The 19,957-nt window shown below is 35.9% G+C and overlaps 1 long non-coding RNA gene across 1 annotated transcript; it reads right to left on the bottom strand.

Moving 5' to 3' along the window:
- Positions 1–2,906: 2,906 nt before the first annotated feature.
- Positions 2,907–19,165, bottom strand: LOC125646159 (uncharacterized). Its single transcript, XR_007359601.2, has 2 exons — positions 19,024–19,165; positions 2,907–3,545 (listed from the first exon to the last, which is right to left on the bottom strand). It is a non-coding gene; the product is annotated as an uncharacterized LOC125646159 (long non-coding RNA).
- Positions 19,166–19,957: the final 792 nt, after the last annotated feature.

The raw sequence follows: 19,957 nt of genomic DNA, 5'->3' as shown, positions 1-19,957 counted from the left end.
CTGACCTGTCTCCTAATTTTAGGTCGACTGAATAGCCCTTGGCTTTGTCTGCTTCCATGTTGAATACTGAATAAATGCTGTGCTCTTCTTGTTGATGTTCTTCGTCATGATCATTCACAAACCAAGTTGACTTTCCATTGCGTTCCTTTTCACGCTTGCATTTCTTGGCTAAATGTCCAATTTTATCACACTTGAAGCATTTCGAGTTCTTAAATTTACACGCATCTGCATCATGTTTGCCACCACAGCGGAAGCATTGTCTTACTGTAACTGAGGGCTTTGAGTTCTTCCCTTTCTTGTCACTCCAATGATTTTGCTTTGATCTCACAAAATGAACCGGTGTGGTATTACCTGTGAAGGGCAATGTATCCTTTTCTGCAGTTTCCATTGCTGTAGCTATTCGCACTCTTTCTCGAAATTTAGATCTGCTTCTGACAGTAACTTCCTTTGAACTGCTTCTGATTTTAGTCCACACACCAGCCTGTCTCTAAGTGCTTCTTTCAGGAATTCTCCAAATTCACAGTACTTTGACAAGTTTTTTAACTCGCACACATACTCATTTACAGTCTCACCATCTCTTTGGTTTCTTTTGTTGAATTTGAAGCGTTCTGAGATCACTAATGATTTGGGCATGTAATAATCGGTGAGGGTTTTAACGATGTCCTTGAATGACTTGTCTTTCGGCAGAGCAGGTTGTAATAAATTTTTTAGCACACCGTACGTCGTTGGTTCCACTACCGATAGAAATACTGCTACCCTGTTCTCATCTTTTACTTCATTGGCCACGAAATACTGCTCCATCCTCTCCACGTAGTTCACGAATGTCTCTTTGCTGTCGCTAAATTCTTCGAGTTTCCCGATATGCGCCATTTTATTTATGCACAAATGTCTCCGACACTTTTATGCCTCGAAATAAACACAATGTTCACCTCGTCGCCACTGTAATATCCTGGGAAACACTCAGGAGAAAGATTAAGACACAAACCACGTGTTGATTCAATTCTTTATCTAAAGGGAACTCACTGCAAACAGTAAACAGAATTAATTGAACACCGATCCCGATTACAAATACTACAAATACAAAATAGAGAGTTGAGCAAACACGGACCCTTGGACACACCAAAGGTGGGATCAGGTGCCTAGGAGGAGTAAGCATCTCCTGTCGATCGGCCACACCCGACGTGAGCCCAATATATTGATCAGGTAAACGGAGTTATCCGTAGTCAAAATCAGTGTGCCAAGAACGGTCTAACAATACATATTCCCTGCCAACCCCAAGTCAAGTCATCTGCGTGATATTTTGCGTGAATAATCATACGTCAACAGTTTATGCACAAGTATAACCAGGTCCCATAAAAATTTCAGGCGGGGGGGGGGGGCGCCGGCTGCGCCCCCTCTAAATCCGCCACTGCATAAAATAAAGCTATATATGACAGATTCTCTATGTCCCAGGCCCATAACTCAGTAAAATATCAATGGACCGAAACAAAATTCAAACTTGATTCGTAACTTGTCATGTTAAAGCAATGTACCAAATATCAAATGAATATCTGCAAGCATGACGAAAAAAGTGTGGAAACCTGATTTGTCGGATTGACAAACAGACAGACAGACAGAAGCACGGAGCCAAACCTAAAGTCCCATTCGGCTCCACCGGTAGGGGGCTAAAATATATATCAGCAATGTACTCTATGACCTTTTAAATTTCATTACCTTCGCGGATAGTTTAGTGGGTTAATGGATGGGTAATTAGATCGCAGTTTACTATGCGCAATCCATTAGTGAACTGCATTCTAGAACGCAATTCGCAATTCTTTACACCTGCATAAAAAGAAATACAGACTGAAATTTTGAAGTTTCTGTTCTAGTGGCCAACTACCACGTCTGTAAAAACATGGTGATGTGAGAGTATACCTCTCTTGTTTTGGAGACCTCCCACACCACCTTTTATGTATCACATATTATAATGAAGACACCTACCCCGGAAACTAAAATATTGACGGTTTGGTCATTGTGAAAAACTACCACCATTGTGAGAAAATGGCAATGGTAACCTCCTTTGTTTTGGAGATCCATTACTCCTATTTTTATTCATTATATATTCCACTTAGTAATTAAACATTGGATTTGGAAGCATCGAAGACCCCTACCCCGGGAAATGAAATTTTGAAGGTAGTCACTAGGATCCTAGTGGTCAACTACCAACACTGTGATCGCACCCTCCCTAGTTTTGGAGATCCGCCCCTCCAATTTTTACTCATTTTCGACAACTAGAACACCAACCTCAAAATTTCATTCTGTATTTCTTTTTCTTCCTCAACAACAACAAAAAATGTCAAAAAGAAATGTTCATATCTAATGATCAGTCATTCAAAAAATTACTTTGTTAAACACCAATCTGATTCTCTGAAGTTTTTATTAAAAATATGCTGGAGCTCATCGTTGAAAATATCTTCGTAGTCTTTGGTGATCAGGTCTTCCTACAGTCTCTTAGAATTTCCATGGGCACGAATTGTGCTCCTCTGTTAGCTTATCTGTTTTTATATTCTTATGAGGCAGAATTCATTCAAAGGCTTCTAAGCGAGAATAAATCTCTTGCTATGGCCTTTAACTCGACATATGAATATCTTGACGACGTTTTATCTATTAATAATAATAATTTTCATTCATAAGTCAATTCGATATATCCCAGTGAACTCGAAATAAAAGACACCACAGAGTCTTCTACTTCTGCTTTCGTACTTAGATATTTTATTGGATATAGATATTAACGGCAAACTAATATTCCACTATAACCTGCATATGGTGTGTATGTCTCCCAAATGATTCAATACGCAAGAGCTTGCTCCTCGTATGATCAGTTTACATGTATATGTATATTTTAAAAATCAGAACGCATATCTGAGTCTTGTAGGCATATTTTATTAGATATCTATACCATACATCAAACCACAGTGAAAGAACTCTTAATTTTTCTTTTATTTAAAAACAAAATTCCTTGTTTTTACTATTCTTGAAAAAACACAAAAATTTCTATAAAATAATCGAGAGCTGGTATCACTCTTTTGATGGTGAAATAATAATCCAAAGGAGATGTTTTAACGAACCATTTAATGAAAAGTTGGTGTAACGATCCATTTTAATTTTTAACTTAACATTTTTTAAAAGTACTTCAAAGAATCTAAAACTCCCTCCTTGAAGTTTTCTTGCTATATCAAAAAATCTCATATTTAAAGAATTGTAACATTCCTATATCACAAATATAGTCTGATTTTTTAAATACTTTTTGTTGTCTTTTTCTAAGTCAATATTTGATCTGCGATCAGTACAAAATATGAATAATGCAAGATTTGCATATGACAACTATTCGTATTAGTACTACTGCTGCGTCGAGTGGTATATCGTTGCTCCTCATAGTAACTGTACTATTTGGAACATCAACCCAATGTCGTTATTATTTTCTTCTCTACTTCTGATTTCAGAATTGATATCATAGCTATAGCATGTCCATATGATCTGGTGCGTTGAAAGCTGTGCGTCACAATCTGCAAATATATTTTTTTCGGAGTTAAACTTTGTTGATACGTAATGAATAATAGAAAACGTCCGCTAAAACATATAATCCTTTATTTAAATCTCAATTCCAAAACAGACAGATTTGTTTCCTTAAATGTAAACAACTTCATATGAAACAGAGATGTGGATATGTTTCATTTTAGTGTGTATTCATAAATAAGATAAACTTCAGCTTTAATTTTCACGAGTATTATGAGATGGTCATCATGATTTTTAACTGGCACCCTGATTACTACGCAGTGGTGTATGGACAGGTTAAGCACTGATTAACCAATCGGGTTGACGGTTAAGACACACAATAGAACATATCCGAGTATCTGCATACAGTAAACATTTATTTAATAAAAAATAACTGCGAAAGTGTAGTGATGCAATAAACAAGAGGCCCACAGGCCTTATCGGTCACCTGGGTATTAGTTAGGAGTATCACTAGTCCTTGAAGGGCTATGGAATCTAAAAAAAAATTCCTGTTCTGAATATCTAAGCCAAAATTCTAAAATTCAGCAACAGTATAAAACAAGATGTGTTATTACAACTGAAATGCCCCCGAAAGTGCCTAAATTGATGAAAGATTTTATTTACATAATATGAAATATACAATATGAACAAAATATCCGTCCAAGAGTCAAAACCCTATGGTTGCAAAACTCACAATTTTGGTATTTCCTAAATACGCCGTTTAGCAAAATTAAAGAAGTCTTTCAAATGATAAAGACAATGATCACTGTAATTATTTTGTTCTCACCCTAAAACCAAAACTTCGACTCCCTGGGATTTTAAAATTTACAAATTTGGTAAAATTTCTATTTAGTTTCAATTTAATATCAATAGCATTAAAGAAAATACAATTCAAAGGCTTTACACATATACACTTCTTGTATATATACCAAGTTTGACCCCGCCCTGGAGTCAGAAGAAAGGTGAAGATAACGAACAGTAATCAATCTCATAACTCCTATAAGCAATACAAAATAAAGAGTTGGGCAAACACGGACCCCTGGATATAGCAGAGGTAGGATCAGGTGCCTAGGACGAGTAAGTATCCCCTGTCGAAGGCCACACCCACCGTGAGCCCTATATCTTGATCAGGTAAACGGAGTTATCCGTAGTCAAAACCTCTACCTCGGGGATCATGAAATTTACAATTTTGGTAGACCTTCCTGCTCTACACCACTATGCATTTAGTTGTTCTTAAAGATATGCGGTTGTGGAGATGACGATTTTTGAAAAATAATCAATTTTTGACAGTTTTCTCCCGACCCTAAGGCCCTTGGGGTGTTGGAGTGCAGGAGTCCTGAAATTTACAATCTGTCCCAAATATGCTTCATACCAAATTTGAAAAGAATTGAAATGGTACATTTAGTTATCAAGTTAAAAATGTTCAATTGTGAACGCACGACGACGGACGCAGACCAATTGCAATAGGTCACCCGAGTAACTCAGGTGACCTAAATAAAACAGTGGAGTTACTTTGATACATCATATTTTTTTCTTTAATTAAAAGTTCCATTGCATTCTATTCTTTGATTTTCACTTTGTAATTAGAAATGGAATGTTGAGCTTGCAATTCTCCACGTAATACATGTATCCACAGTTATCCATATCCAATATAGAAATAACAATACGATACTCGTTTGTATGGAATAGAATTTAAAACCACAATCCAAAAAATTGTTATAATTTTGAAAACATATAAATATCATAGTATTGTTTTCACTTTGCGTGTCATATGCACTAAAGGATAAGAAAAATCGTGTCGACAATAGTTTTTTTGTTGCAGGTCGTTAAATACTGCAAGGCTTTTGCGCCTTAGACAATTTGATAAGACGACTTTTCTTTGACAAAGGCTTTTCGGTTAATAGTCTCCTGTCGACTATCCATCATCGCTGTGTCACCAAATGATCATATTTCGATGGAGAAGTGGAACTTTGCATGTTCGGGTTTCATACAATGCGTGCAATTTGAAATTGGTAATTATTGACAATTTATCAAGTTCGGCAGCAAAGGACAGAGTTTTAAACCTGTATTGTTTTCTTTCAGTATTGAGTTGATAAGCAAATTGATATTTTGCATTTAGCTTCATCAATAGAAAAGACGTAGATACCGTTCATTGACTCTGAATATTTGTCGTCTCAGCACAATTCAATTTTCAAAGGTTTCAATGTACACAATGTGTGATCTTAATTACCAGTTTATAATAAACATGGGTTTCCAATCCAAATTTCTTTCATTCATTCATACATACATGAGAGAGAGAGAGAGAGAGAGAGAGAGAGAGAGAGAGAGAGAGAGAATTGTATATCTGAGGAAATAAATGATTACATAGTCATCATTTCAATACATATAAGTTACATGTATATGACCTTCAAGTACAAAAAGGACAAACTTTCAAAGCATAAATCAACAATATTATTGATATCTTTGTCAAATTAGCTATAAACAACCATATGTCTGAAGTATGAAAGATTATATACAAGAAGGTTGAAGAAGTCACCGACTAAGTGGAATCATTTTTCACGAATAAATATAATATACAAATGAACATACTAATGTCTAAGTTCAAGGACGCCTACGTCTAAATCATGTTTAGCTCCATCACTTCATATTTCTACGGGAAGTCAGATATATGAATACCTTTTAGTTGCAGTGTTTGGAAGGTGAAGATAACGAACAGTGATCAATCGCATAACTCCTATAAGCAATACAAAATAGATAGTTGGGCAAACACGGACCCCTGGACACACCAGAGGTGGGATCAGGTGCCCAGGAGGAGCAAGCATCCCCTGTCGACCGGTCACTGACAAGAAAAGTCATTGACAGGCATTTGAGCAGTGCTTTATTTAGCATCTGAACTATCCTGTTTTAGTACCATTTTCATTCCAAATTATGAATTTTTCCGTATTTCTTATTATGCAGTTATGTTTAAGCATGTTATTATCATCTAATCTATTAGAATAGGTCCTCAGTACCCCTTGCTTGTCGTAGAAGGCGATTAAATGGGGCGGTCCTTCGGATGAGACCGCAAAAACCGAGGTCCCATATCACAGCAGGTGTGGCACGATAAAGTTCCCTCCCTTCTCAAAGGCTATAAGCGCCGAGCACAGGCCTAAATGTTGCAACCCTTCACCGGCAGTGGTGACGTCTCCATATGAGTGAAAGATTCTCGAGAGGGACGTTAAACAAATTTAATCAATCTAATCTATATTCTGCATACCTTCTGAAATTTATTGTCCAAATACAATCATAAAAAATCCACAATTTTTTAAAATTGAAAATTGGAATGATTTTGGAAAATACATAATTTTCGAAAAAGGGAAGTAATTCAAAGCTTATTACCTCCCTTGCATACTTAGAAAATAGCCATGAAATTCATATATATTGTAGAGGACATCCCGATGTTGCTTTATAAAAAGAAGAAGAAAAAATATTGACAAGATTTTTTTTTTGGCAGCATCGTTCCGTATATCCTTAAAGTGGTTCTCGTAGAAACTACCTCTCGGAGATTGTTCAATATGGTGCTAGGATGGTTTTATATATTGGTCGCAGATGTAATAAAAATGTGCATGGAATGACGAAAAAACATCCCAAGCCGATAACGAAACAGGCAGAAAGTACATTAAAAATGTTGATGAAAGTACATAAAAAAATGTTAATGAGATCACAAAACCACAAGTTTGATAAAGAATTATCGTCAGGAATAATACCAGAAGTTCGGTGTATTTATCATATAGTCATATATTTCATGACATGAAGAAAGAAAAAATGAAACTAGTAATAAATATATCAAATCATTAGATTTATTGTAGTTGAGGTACGCATTTGAAGTGTGCATTTTATATTTATATCAAAAGTGTTATTTTAGGATCCATTTATTGCCTAGTTCTCTCATGTGAGATATATACGTATTTCAAAGTTGCACAAAGATTGTGATAAGTAAGTTACCAAAGAAAAAGAAAAACCCAAAACTAATGTGAAAACATAAATCTCAGGTCATTCATATCTTCAATGAAGGTTGTTTTTTTTTTGTTTTTTTTTTTTTTATTACGGGTTTTCAATAATTTCATATCTGGATTTAAGATACATATGTATATGAGTTCTTAACTTGTGGACCTGTGGGATTGAATATGTCACTTTACTTTTGAAATCCATAAAAAAAGGATAGACTTATTCAAAGCATGGGTTGAACTAAAAAATGCTGTTTAAGAGTCTGATGTCACCGCAGATTCCTCTTTATTCTATAACCCCATGATTTATATTGGTGGTATTCTTTTAATAAACAACTGTAACATCAGATATACAAATAATATTATTGAAGACGGTAGCCATTTTAGTTATGAGACTTTTGTGATACCTATTAAGATGTGAAAATTAATTTTCTAGAATATGCAAGTATCATTCATGCTTTAAAGACCAGGATTAAAAAGTATGGTAAAAACAATAACTTAATAAAATTAGCCAATCCTTTTATTAGGTCAAACAATGTGATTAAATGTAAAAAAGTCCAAGTGCTTTTATGAACTAATGAACAAAACTTTCTCAGTAACAAATCGTAAAACAAAAGGCATTTCTAATTTTTGATGTGCCATCTTTTTGCTGTATACTTCATGTAGTTTGTATTTTTGTAGATATATATTGTTCATCTGTAAATTCAGAGGATCAACATATTGAAATAACATTTTGCATTGTGTGATTAGCTGTTTGTCTGATCCCCTATCACGGTTTATATATTTTTCATGATTTTCGTCATTTTCAATAAATGACATTTTTCATGTCTACATTAGTGTTGATTTAATTTATCCTTACTCGGCAATAAACAGAGATGCGGTACGATTGTGCAGCGTGAAGAAACATGAAATAGAGTGAGCTCTTAATTCAGTAATATAGCTAATACAGAGCAGAACGTTTTCCACCAAATTCCTTTTATAATAAGTAAAACGTGTAATGTATGGGCCGACTAAAAAAGGTGAGTACATTTCTTAGCAGTCTCAGTAAAGCAGCGGGTCTTTCAAACCATTCAATCGGAGCATTTTATGACAGTCCATGTATGGTCGGTCCTAAGGCATGGCGATCACAGGATGCAAGTCCGTGTAAAGTTTCGGCATCTATCACAGAGTCAGTGATGAGGAAGAAATAAGGATGGACGGTTCGTTATCTGAGAATATTTTACCGACACAGATTTACCAAGCTCAAAGAAGTTTGCCAAAATACCTGGACCATCACATCATTAGCTTGTGTTGTAAGCCAAGAATATACTTCTGTTAGGGCTCTCCGTGAAGTTTGAAGCGTTAATCTTGAATTAGCAGACATTATGTGAATGAATTGTTTGATGAATTTGAAGGACAGAAAATTAAATGTACCATGTCTTCAATTTCTGTAAACAAGACAACCATCCCTCCTACACTCTTTAGCAATTGTTCAATACCTATACAAATTAAAACTTTACTATAAACCAAAAATAAATTAGGATTTGAATTTTTGTCCTACTGAACACTGAATTAAGATATAATAACCCTTTTTTGTAGAATATTACAATTTTAATCATCATTGTTACTATACACATATACTGTTGATCGTTAATCAATGAATTCATGGTGTACTATGGTATCTGTCTGGTCCTCGACAAAACAAAACACTTTCTAGGTCTGTTACTGACTGTTTACACAAATTTTTAAAAACCAGACAATTTCTTTAAACAGTCGTAACAAACCTAATAAGTAGTGTGTACCAGGGTATGTATACAGTACATGCGCGCGCGCGCGTGCGTGCGTGCGTGCGTGTGTGTGTGTGTGTTTGTTTATCTATCTATATACAACAACTAGTGGCAGACTGCATGTTAACTATATTTCATAGTCGTTCAAAGTATCTAGAGGGACCAGAATTTCAATACAATCGTGAACTTTGTAGTCAATATTTATTGAAATATTTCTCCTGATGCTATCAACATTGGATAAAGCAAAGATAACACAGAAATAACCGATTTGAGCTGAATCTAAACGGTTTCGTAGGTCCCTTTACTCTGACGTTAATCAATGCGAATTGGATATCATATGCATACAGATAAGCTTCTGGTCTCTTTTTGCATTGGAAAATATTTACATTTACAAATAAACCTGCGTTGTGTCAATTTATTTTATTTGTCGATAAAAGATTATAAAACATAAATATAAGAAGTGGTTTGGATATTTGTTTTTTATTTATTTATTTATATATTTTTTTTTTTATTTTTTTTTTTTTTTTGGTATGCTGGGGAATACAAACAATGTAAAAATGGAGTAATGTGGAAAATGGTCCAATTATCTATCCTTAAACTATATTTATTTCTACATCTGAATTCAATTCCTTTCTCGTTGGCTCGGATATTATTACAAAGGTTGTCATTCATGTGGGAGGAAACCGGAGTACCCGGAGGAAACAATCGTGTCCGTGTGGGCGACCACCATACTCTCTCACATACATGAACAACCACTGTCGATATTAGGAGAATCGAACTCGAGTTGCAGCGGTGAGAAAATGGTGCGTTAAGTGCTTTACACCTAAAAGTATTCTGATCACATCTATCACAATTTACACCAGAATGGTGTGATCTCAACTTCAGAGCTCCAGCGGACAAACTCGGCTTACTTGTATAATCTTCCCGGGTACACGTACGTTAGGATTGGTAGTGTTGTTAACAGACACCTGCTTCATTTACGTCAGTATAAGTGGTGAATTATCAATACCACGGATCTGTCGCTGATATTAATTATACAAAAATTAATTGGACACAGACAATATCAAAGATTGGATTTGTGCGACGATTTTGATAATAAAAATAGGCTTCTCCTGATATTCAATATCGGTTTCCGAGAGCTTAAGGGGGAAATTGGAATTTAATATGTGTATATCAAATGTGTGTGTGCGTTTGTCTGTCTGTGTGTGCATCTCTGCCTGTCTTTCTCTATCTGTGTGTGTACGTGCGTCTGTGTGTGTATATCTGTCTCTCTGTGCGTGCGTGCGCGCACGCATAAAAACCAAAAACACTCAACATCCCAAGTGTCGGATCTGAATATAGATATGAGATTAAATAAATAAGAATATCTAACGCACTGAAATGACCAACAATACGAACAATATGGAATTGTCAAATTTTTGGGACGATCCGTCCCTTCTTCGGGACGACAGAATATTTACATAGAAGCGAAAATCAAATTGGTTAAATAAGGAAACGAAGATTTGATTTTACTAAAATTAAACAATTCTAGGAAATAGCAGTGTGTCTACACATTGAAATCTTGAGGTTTTTCATGGAGCTATCATGTTTGCTGAACTGTCTCCCAGATATCGCTAAGAATTGTTTTATCCCTCCAACTTTGAGATAAATAAACCATTGTGCGTTCCTTATTTGTCTCTGAAGTAGAGCTAGGAAAATTATATATAAAATCATATGAATAAACTTGTGAGTGATAAAAACAGTCCTAGATCTGAGAAACCAAAAAATAACTAAATGAGTTTCACGAAAGCGCTCTAAAATATCAAACTTTCCTTCTTAAACAAACATCTTGTTGCTTGAAGTTTAAAATGCATGGCTTACTTGACATTAGTTTATCAGTAAATTCGATTATATCATGTGTCCATTTTAATTCATCAAGAACTGAGTGTAGACGCATTGTACATAGAAGTACATTTTTTTTCGACAAGCCCGTTAAAAAACACGAATTTAAGGACCTTCCTATACTAGTACATACCTATTACATTTTACCAATACACAATGCATAGGATTGATAATGTCATTTCATGCCAGAATTTAATGGATGCCTGGATTTAATGGTCAGTTTATTATATTCATAAATTAGTAAAATGGGAAGTAAAACCTTATGATTGACTTCCTCTGCCGTATAACTCTCTGTGGGAAGGAGGAGAGATGATAGATCTGCGTGGAAGCATTGATTGATCGCAGGAGCTTTTCTGTAACAGGCATCTCTTTCAGAGTCGCTTTGAGTATTCACAATGAACAGAGCAAATTTCTCTTACGGAAATTATTGGAATGACAAATTATATGAAATGGAAAATATCTGGAACAAGCACCTTCAACCATGTGCCATATTTTTAGCAGTCGTTACAAATTCTTTGCCTTTGATAATTTTTAGACGGTCTAGATTCAACTGTATATCCATAGGATTTTATTTGAAAGTACTATGTTGTCAAAATCTTCTTCTGATGTTGGTTGTGTATTTTCCTTCATGGATTGCCACCACTTTTCAATTGAACGACATTGAGAACCTGACTGACTGGGGATGTCGCATTTACAGGTTTGTCAGTTCCGTCTTTCAATACACAGGTCCTTGGATCGTTGTCGCCATGACGGTAGACCGTTACATTGCAATATGGCTTCCAGCAAGTGCCCCCGACAGAACTACAGTGTTTATGGCGAAAATAGCTATGGCCATCATTTACGTTGCAATGGTATGGGTGAATGTCCATGTTATGTGGTTCACAACTTTAATCAAGGGGAAATGTGTACCCGACCCCTCGCTGTTGGAGGTACAGGTCTGGTCGTACATCACTGCATTTGCTAACGGAAGTCTCCCTCTGGTTGTACTTTTATTCTTCAGTGCTTTAATAACAGTTGGAGTAATTGTCAAAGGTACAGCACACACCTCAAATACAGGCCGGCCTTCGGCGGATCTGACTCATTCAGTATTGATGTTGGCGGTGTTTTATATTCTGTTCTTAACGCCGGTTACAGTTATGGGTTTAATACACCATTTCATACCGGACAAAAATCGAGGAATCAAATACGTGTATATTCTGCATATCATGGACCATATATCTCTTGGCCATCAACTTTTACCATTTTTTGTGCTATTGTTCCATTCGCGCTCTTTTCGTGAAGAAATTAAAGAAATCTGTTTACATATCAGAAGAATTTTGTGCGGACCTCATACAAATAATTCGGAGGTCAAACTTTTAAGACGAAACAGTACGTGCATTGTGGAGTTGGAAAACGGACGAGAGATCGCAACAGCCATAGTATGAACGAATTTTATTTTTCCATTTATCACTGCCATATTGCAATTTTATTTCATTCGTAAGAGCTTTGTTCCTTCTATGTAATCGGCAATATAGCAGATAAATAATGAGAAGTGTTTTACAACTTGTATCTGTTACTGGTATACAAAAAGGCGTGTGTATCCTTTGAGCTGTGTGTGTACATGAAAAATTTCCAATAGCCTGAAGTACAGTATCAGCGTTGCGTTTTAAATCCGCAACATCCTGAGCCTAATTTCAGAAAACCCCAGTCTACCTTCTATTTCTAGTCGACTAGTTTAATACGTGGTATGGAATAAAACTAAACAAAACATTTCAATGCACTAGTTTTGATAATAGAAATGAATGAAGATTACTACAGAAACGGGTATTCGGTTTTTCACTTGTTTAACATTGCGTTTTTCTCTATGAATTATATCACTCATGCGCAGATCTAGAGGGTGGTCTAGACCGCTTACTCCACATTTTCCTTGAGATTTGCAAAATATATCATGATTTATGAAAAAAGGAATTTTTACATTTGTGCGCAAAATAATGAAGACAGAACTAAATCACAAAATTACAATGATATAATTATGTACAAAGTGTTCTCAAAGGAACGATTTTTATCCTTCATACCGGTGATTGATGTAGCAATTTTACTCATACTGATGTTAGGTTAGGATTTTGCACATTTCACTGTTTTCCCAGCAACAATCTTCTGAACAATGTAAACCTTCAACTGAAAGTATCGTATACTACTGCACTGTCTTAAAGTCATTGACGTTTGTAGAGCTTAGACTGTCTTACTTCGTTCGTCATTAGAAATTGACCAAAAAGAAATTGTTCCATCATTTATCAGGCAGGGAAATCGACGATTGTTTCAATTACGTCTTTTTACTAAATCGACCCCCATTTTTATGGCAATGAGTAAACGGCGGTGGGTGGAAATATAAGTTTGAACCGATGAATTAAATCCATGCACTGACGGACCATCCCACCCCCTCCGCGATATAGGATGTTGAGCTTTGGGTTAAAGTAAACCTTTTATAAGTTTTTATTCTACTCTAAAGAGGGTTTTTAAAAAAAATAAAAATCTCGATCCCCCCACCCCCTAAAAATATTCCTGGACCCGTGCATGATCAGACGCTCCAGTCTAAGTATGCATGTATCGAAAGATATTAATAATCTCACACACACACACACACACACACACGATCAAACTTTTAATTTTGGACAGGCCTATGGTATGTAGGTCTAGATAGTTAGTATTATAAGTGATATATGGTAATTTGTTTATCCGCAAAGCAAATAATGCAAAATTTACACCCCATCCACCCACCCCAAAGACTCCGTTGTTTACGTACCCCCAGAATGCAAACAACCTACACATTTATACCAAAGATTTATCTAATGTAATATATAGGTTTTTATGTCAAGTTGGCAGTGATAAATATAATACACTGAAAATCATTGTAGGTAATCCCTAACAAAACACGAGGACCTAAATAATAAATAGTAGTATATGTAAATAAACCACTCAGACTATTGTGGATTTAAGCATTAACAAATCTCTATTATTTTCCACTTAATATTGTTTAATTTGATTAATAAACAAAGAAAATGTGTATGTTGCTACATTTATAATAACGATGTCAGACATGCGCATATCAAAATCAGAAAATCGCACATTACAGCATAACGAGAATACATAAAACTGGCTGAACTGACAACATTCTGATACTTTCAACAAACTCCTTCATAGATAGATAAATAGATTGATAGATGATTTCACAAGGGGTCATCTTAAAAGCTTATAGAAAGTAGAAACTTGCTATGCAGAAAGACCTACGAAGGTAATCGGCGGGGAAATCGCATATCATGGTGGTTCTATATAAATTTATGTGTTCATTGGGTCTAGAAGGGGGAAAGGTATCTACATAGGTTTTATACACGATATCCACACTTCAGGTGCCTGTGAAGTTTTCTGGATTTGCAATTTACTCTGATATAAGTTTCTGGATTTTCATAAGCCCCTTTCACACATTCACGGATCAGGAGCCGGTCGACGCCGGATGCGAAATTCTAGTCATTCGGGGTGATCCGATATAATGCCGGTGTGAACACGGTCTTATCATGATGCAGACACGGAAAACGCCGGTTTCTCTACGGATAAGCACGGTAGCTACCCGTATGTCCCGGGGGAAAATCCCGGTCGGTGCAGGCATGATCACGGAGCGCACGGAAGATCACGGTTTCTACCGGTCCATCCACGGTTGTTTCACGGATATACACGGATTATCACGGTCTTTCTTCAATGCGTTTATCGTGTCTGTCCGTGTAGTTACCGGGAACAATCCGTGTACAAACTGTAGACATTCGTGTTCTTCAGCAGAAAAGTTTCGTACACGGATGACCCCGGACTTTACACGGTTACTTCGGTGGCTACACGGACTTCTCGGTTGATACACGGACTTCTCGGTTGATACACGGACTTCTCGGTTGATACACGGACTTCTCGGTTGATACACGGACCTCTCGGTTGATACACGGTGGTACACAGTACATACACGGATCAATACGGAGGATTTTCTTCCTGGACGATCCGGGGTAAAAATTAAACATGTTTAATTTTTTTTTCACGGTTTGGCTTGGCCATGCCAGATTGTCCCGGACGAAGCTGAATGCTTACACGGTTTGTACACGGTGATGGCGGATTGTCACGGACCATCACGGATTGACAATCCGGGATAATCCGGCGTCTCATCCGTGAACGTGTGAAAGGGGCTTATTCTCTGAGTGTGTTATTTACCATTATGTAAGTATCTGGGTGTGCAATTCAACTCATGTAAATTTCGGAGTGTGTAAATCACAGTAATGTAAGTTTCTGGGTGTAAAATCCATGGTGATGTAATACGCAAGATCGCGACTACTTTTTCCGCCTTGGTTTTAAACTTTACTTTCCCCTTTCAAAGTCTCGCGAGACCCAGAGTATGCGAGAATTTGGGCATGTTGGTAAATAATACCAATTCTGCAATTTTTGTCGTGATCGATTCACCCGATTTTAACAATGTTGTACTATCATTGCATTGCATTAGACTGTAGTAATGATTCGAGAAAGCAACATAATACACAGAAATATCCACAACTGATAGATTTTAATGGAAATGTGGTGGATTTCCCCCCACTGCTGTCAGCCAGGAAATTCACAAAACTGAGAAGAGCTTGCGTCAAAATATATGGCTTCGCGAGCTAAATTCAGAAGTTCATTTTTCCTGTATCCAGATGTTTTTACACACCTTTCATTTTAAAAATGCTTTTAATTGTGGAAAGCACATGGAGGTTAAATCGTCTTCTGATGCCATGTTTTGAATAAACAAAAAATGCCCAAGATCGACACGCTTTTCCGGACTTCTTTACAAAAGAGTTCCGCTAACTCGGTATTTACGATCTTGCGTATTGTCTGGGTGTAAAACTCACGCCAAGGCGCAAGTGTCCGAGTGTGCAAATCACCGTGATATAAATTCAGCTGTCTCTTGAAAAATTCATATTGGCTATGGAAAGGCATTAGATGCTATACTTAACTTAAATGGTTGAACCTAGTAGTGTGTAAGGACCATGACCATAGCAAAGTAGTTACGACCAATTATTGGTAGTAAAACTTTGCCAATCCATGATCTTCTAGTATAGAAGCAATTACTGCCCATAACCTGATAAAGTGAATCCAGGACAAAGACCAAGGTTAATCGATCATGATCGAAGTGATTTCGAGAGAAAGAAACTTTACAACAGGTATTGAAAACGTGTACACGTGCCAATAGTGGGTTAACTAGGTCATTACGAGATGAGACACATGTATGAAATTTTTTAGATTGTAATTCAATTGGTCTTTTGCTGACACTCATTGTGAGCATGCGCCATGAACCAGACTCAAGGTCAGATGGACAAAAATAAAGTCAATGGGAGCCTAAAAAGTATTACAAATACTTTAACAGCAATGATGATAAATGTAAAATCATATCGACAGGGTCAAGGTCATTAAGAGAGAAAAAATGAAGATGATGGACCGGAACTGTTTAAACGAAAAAATAATAGAAAACACACCCCTTTATAGTTTGCTTGCCTCTCAGAACTTTGTATTGATGGTAACTTGAACTCGCTAGCAGGGAAAAAAAATCATATTACTGAAAAGACCATCACTTGAGAGTTGAGATTGATTGAATGATCATGCTTGAAGATGAGATTGCTGATGTCTGATGGCCTCACAGTATTCCGTGACCTTGGTTCGTAATCATTTGACAGACTACAAGTAGGACTTGTGTGGATTCTTTTCAAGATCGCAAGCGGTGATTATGCACAGTGAAATTAGACTGATCCAACTTTGGTATTTGATCGCCAACCAGTGATCAGAAAAAAGTACGAGTATGTAATCAATATATCCGTTATCGATTTTGGGCATAGAATCATAGCAAACGATTAGTTGGTTGTTTTTTTTATTTATTGGGGTGAGGATAATAAAATCATGAAATCCCGGGTGCGAGTCAATACAGCGGATGCATGCAATGTAAATTTCATTCACCATCCCTTTTTTTATTTGCCTTTGTCTGTGAACTATATAGGATTAAACATTCTTTTTTTGTGTAAACTCTGGACATTTTTTCTCACAAACTGAATAAAAGTGCGAAGCACTTTTATGTTAAGTTTGTGAGTAAAATGTCCAGAGTTTACACATCGATAAATTCTTCAAAAAGAATGTTTGATTCTTATAATTTCAATTCGTTCCCTGTATTATCAATTTCAAAAATTTGAATAATTTCCCCGCACTTTGTTGTTTGTTTTCAAGTGCGTATGTATAAATAGCGTTTTTGGATTTGCCTCTCCTGCCTAAATCTTAAAGTTTTGATCTAACTTCTAACTATGCTTCTAAGCTTACATGTACAAATTTAACTGTATTATTTTTACCCTGCTCTGTCTCTTAGGTATGCATATTTATTTAGTCTATGCATATATCCATATTTTTATGTTTGTGTTGCAAATTGTTTTCAGTGCTGCATGTGCATCTTAATATAGCTAGTCCCTGTGTGTCTATATGCATGACTTGTGATGTCTGTATACATGTATGCGTCCTGTTTTATTTCAAATTTCTGTTTTTATGTCTATGCATGCAATTATATATCATTAGTGCTTTGTGGTTTTTTATGCTATATAGTCGGTTAAAGAGCTCTTAGCTCATGTTTATTGTTACCTGTATATAGTTTCCGACTTTAAATAAATATTACTTACTTACTTACTATTGATGTGTAAATTCTCGTTTAGATTTATCTTTGTCCAATCAAAACAATTGTAATAAATAACATTGGAATTATATTGTTTTACTTTATTTTCTTAAAATATATCAGAATATTTACATTTCCAATGTTTTTACCTTTGATGTCTTTACCAATTAAAACGATAGCCATTTTCTCATAAATGTGAACGATGCGTGTAGGAATCTTGATAAATATAGTAGGACTATTTCAACGGCTTGGAATATGGCGACAGAAATGAAAGTGAAAGCGAGAACCCCGTAAATTGAAAGAATTTGTGTTCAAACCGTTTGTATAATATGCACTTGTACAATAAAATTTGTTCAAACCAAATCAATCATGAAAATAAATTGTATATATAAGAAATAGATTTCAGTGTTGAAAATACATAAGGGTATGTACAGAAATGCTCTTTTCCTGAGCGCTAACGTGGATCATGAAGTAAGGTGGTGTAAAGCATCGCGGTTCATGTCCTCATGTATTTTCAAAAATGAAATTTATTTCCTAAGTACAATAACCTTACTCAAAATCAACGAAACAAATACGAACGCCCTTCACCATTCTGATGTAACGTTGATTATTTTCAGACATTCAATGTTAGAATGATTAAGCACAATCTACTGATAAGCCTGGAACGACATATGATTCAGTTGCAAGTCTTACCATGTAAAGTGCCGTTCTGAACACATTTCTCCGAAACAGACTCGCCGTGTTGTAAATAGACATTGGATTTAGTTTTACTACTGCTGTTATTTACGTCAATGCTATACTATTAATACAAATCAGAAATCAGAATCGGGCGTCGAATAAAAAGAATATGAGATGTAACGAGAAAATTTTTAATGCGAAATAAATCGCAAAAATGATGACTATTTGGACAATCTGTCATGCATGTACATTTAGCTTTGATAGTAAAATTATGGAAAACACACATAAAAATGTTCAGATTTCCACAGAGAGAAAAAAAGCAATAAGGATTTTTCCAGTATTCAAGAAAGTGCTTTACATCAATTTTACCAAAGAAGCCAGGTTTCAGGCGTTAAGTATCATTTACCATCGTAGCGAATATTAGAAAATATTGTCAATATTCCTACGATTTTCGGAGCTGCGATGAATGATAATGAATTTCAATCACCACTTTCAAAAATGAGAAATGTAACCTTTTCTGTATCTCCTCCTGATGTTCCCAAAAGAATTCATCTGTGTTAACAGGTATAATATGACGTTTTATGTCATGTCATCTCTTCAGATATTTAATATATTTTCCATTTCTTCCTACAAACCACTTTATGCAACAATTAACTTTGCTATGAATAGTGGTTCCAAAGTTCAATCAGCACATTTAATTTTGCAAGTGCTCAAACAAGGAAGTGATACTAGTTTTGTGGGACCAATGTACAACCAATATAATCATCTGACAGTGTATCTCCAAAAATACTGAACAGTTAATGGTTCAAGTTTAAGGTGTCCCCTTCCAAAGAAGAGGACATATTGCTTCGCACCGGTCGGTCGGCACGTCGGTAGACAACATGTCCGCTCAATATCTTGAGAGCCATTCACTTGATCATAATGATATTTCATATGTGGGTTGGTTATAAGTAGAAGAGGACTGTTTTTAATTTTTAGGTCAAAAGGTCAAGGGTCAATCCCTTCACATGTACAATGTACATTGGTACAGCCTAAATAGTAGATGACCCATATTGACTTTGAAATCACATGATCAAGGGTCAAACTGCTTGACATACATCAAACTTGGTACACTGGTACATCCTAAGGAGTAGATGACCCCCTTTGATTTCAGGTCACAAAGTGTACAATGCAGTACTCTGTGCAATTGGTGTCCGCCCAATATCTTGAAAAACCTTTCTTTAATAATGATATTTCATAAATGGATTGGACATTGGCAGTAGATAACCCCTATTGATTTTCAGTTCAAAAGGTCAAAGGTCACCAAGTACAATGCAGTACTTTGTACAAATGGTGTCCACCCAATATTTTGAGAACCCTTTGAAAGTGATGATATTTGATATATAACTTAGTCATTGGTGATAGATTACCCTTATTTATTT

This window comes from Ostrea edulis, chromosome 6, assembly GCF_947568905.1.
Source record: "Ostrea edulis chromosome 6, xbOstEdul1.1, whole genome shotgun sequence".
NCBI classification, from domain to species: domain Eukaryota; kingdom Metazoa; phylum Mollusca; class Bivalvia; order Ostreida; family Ostreidae; genus Ostrea; species Ostrea edulis.
This window is presented reverse-complemented; position numbering and strand designations above follow the sequence as displayed.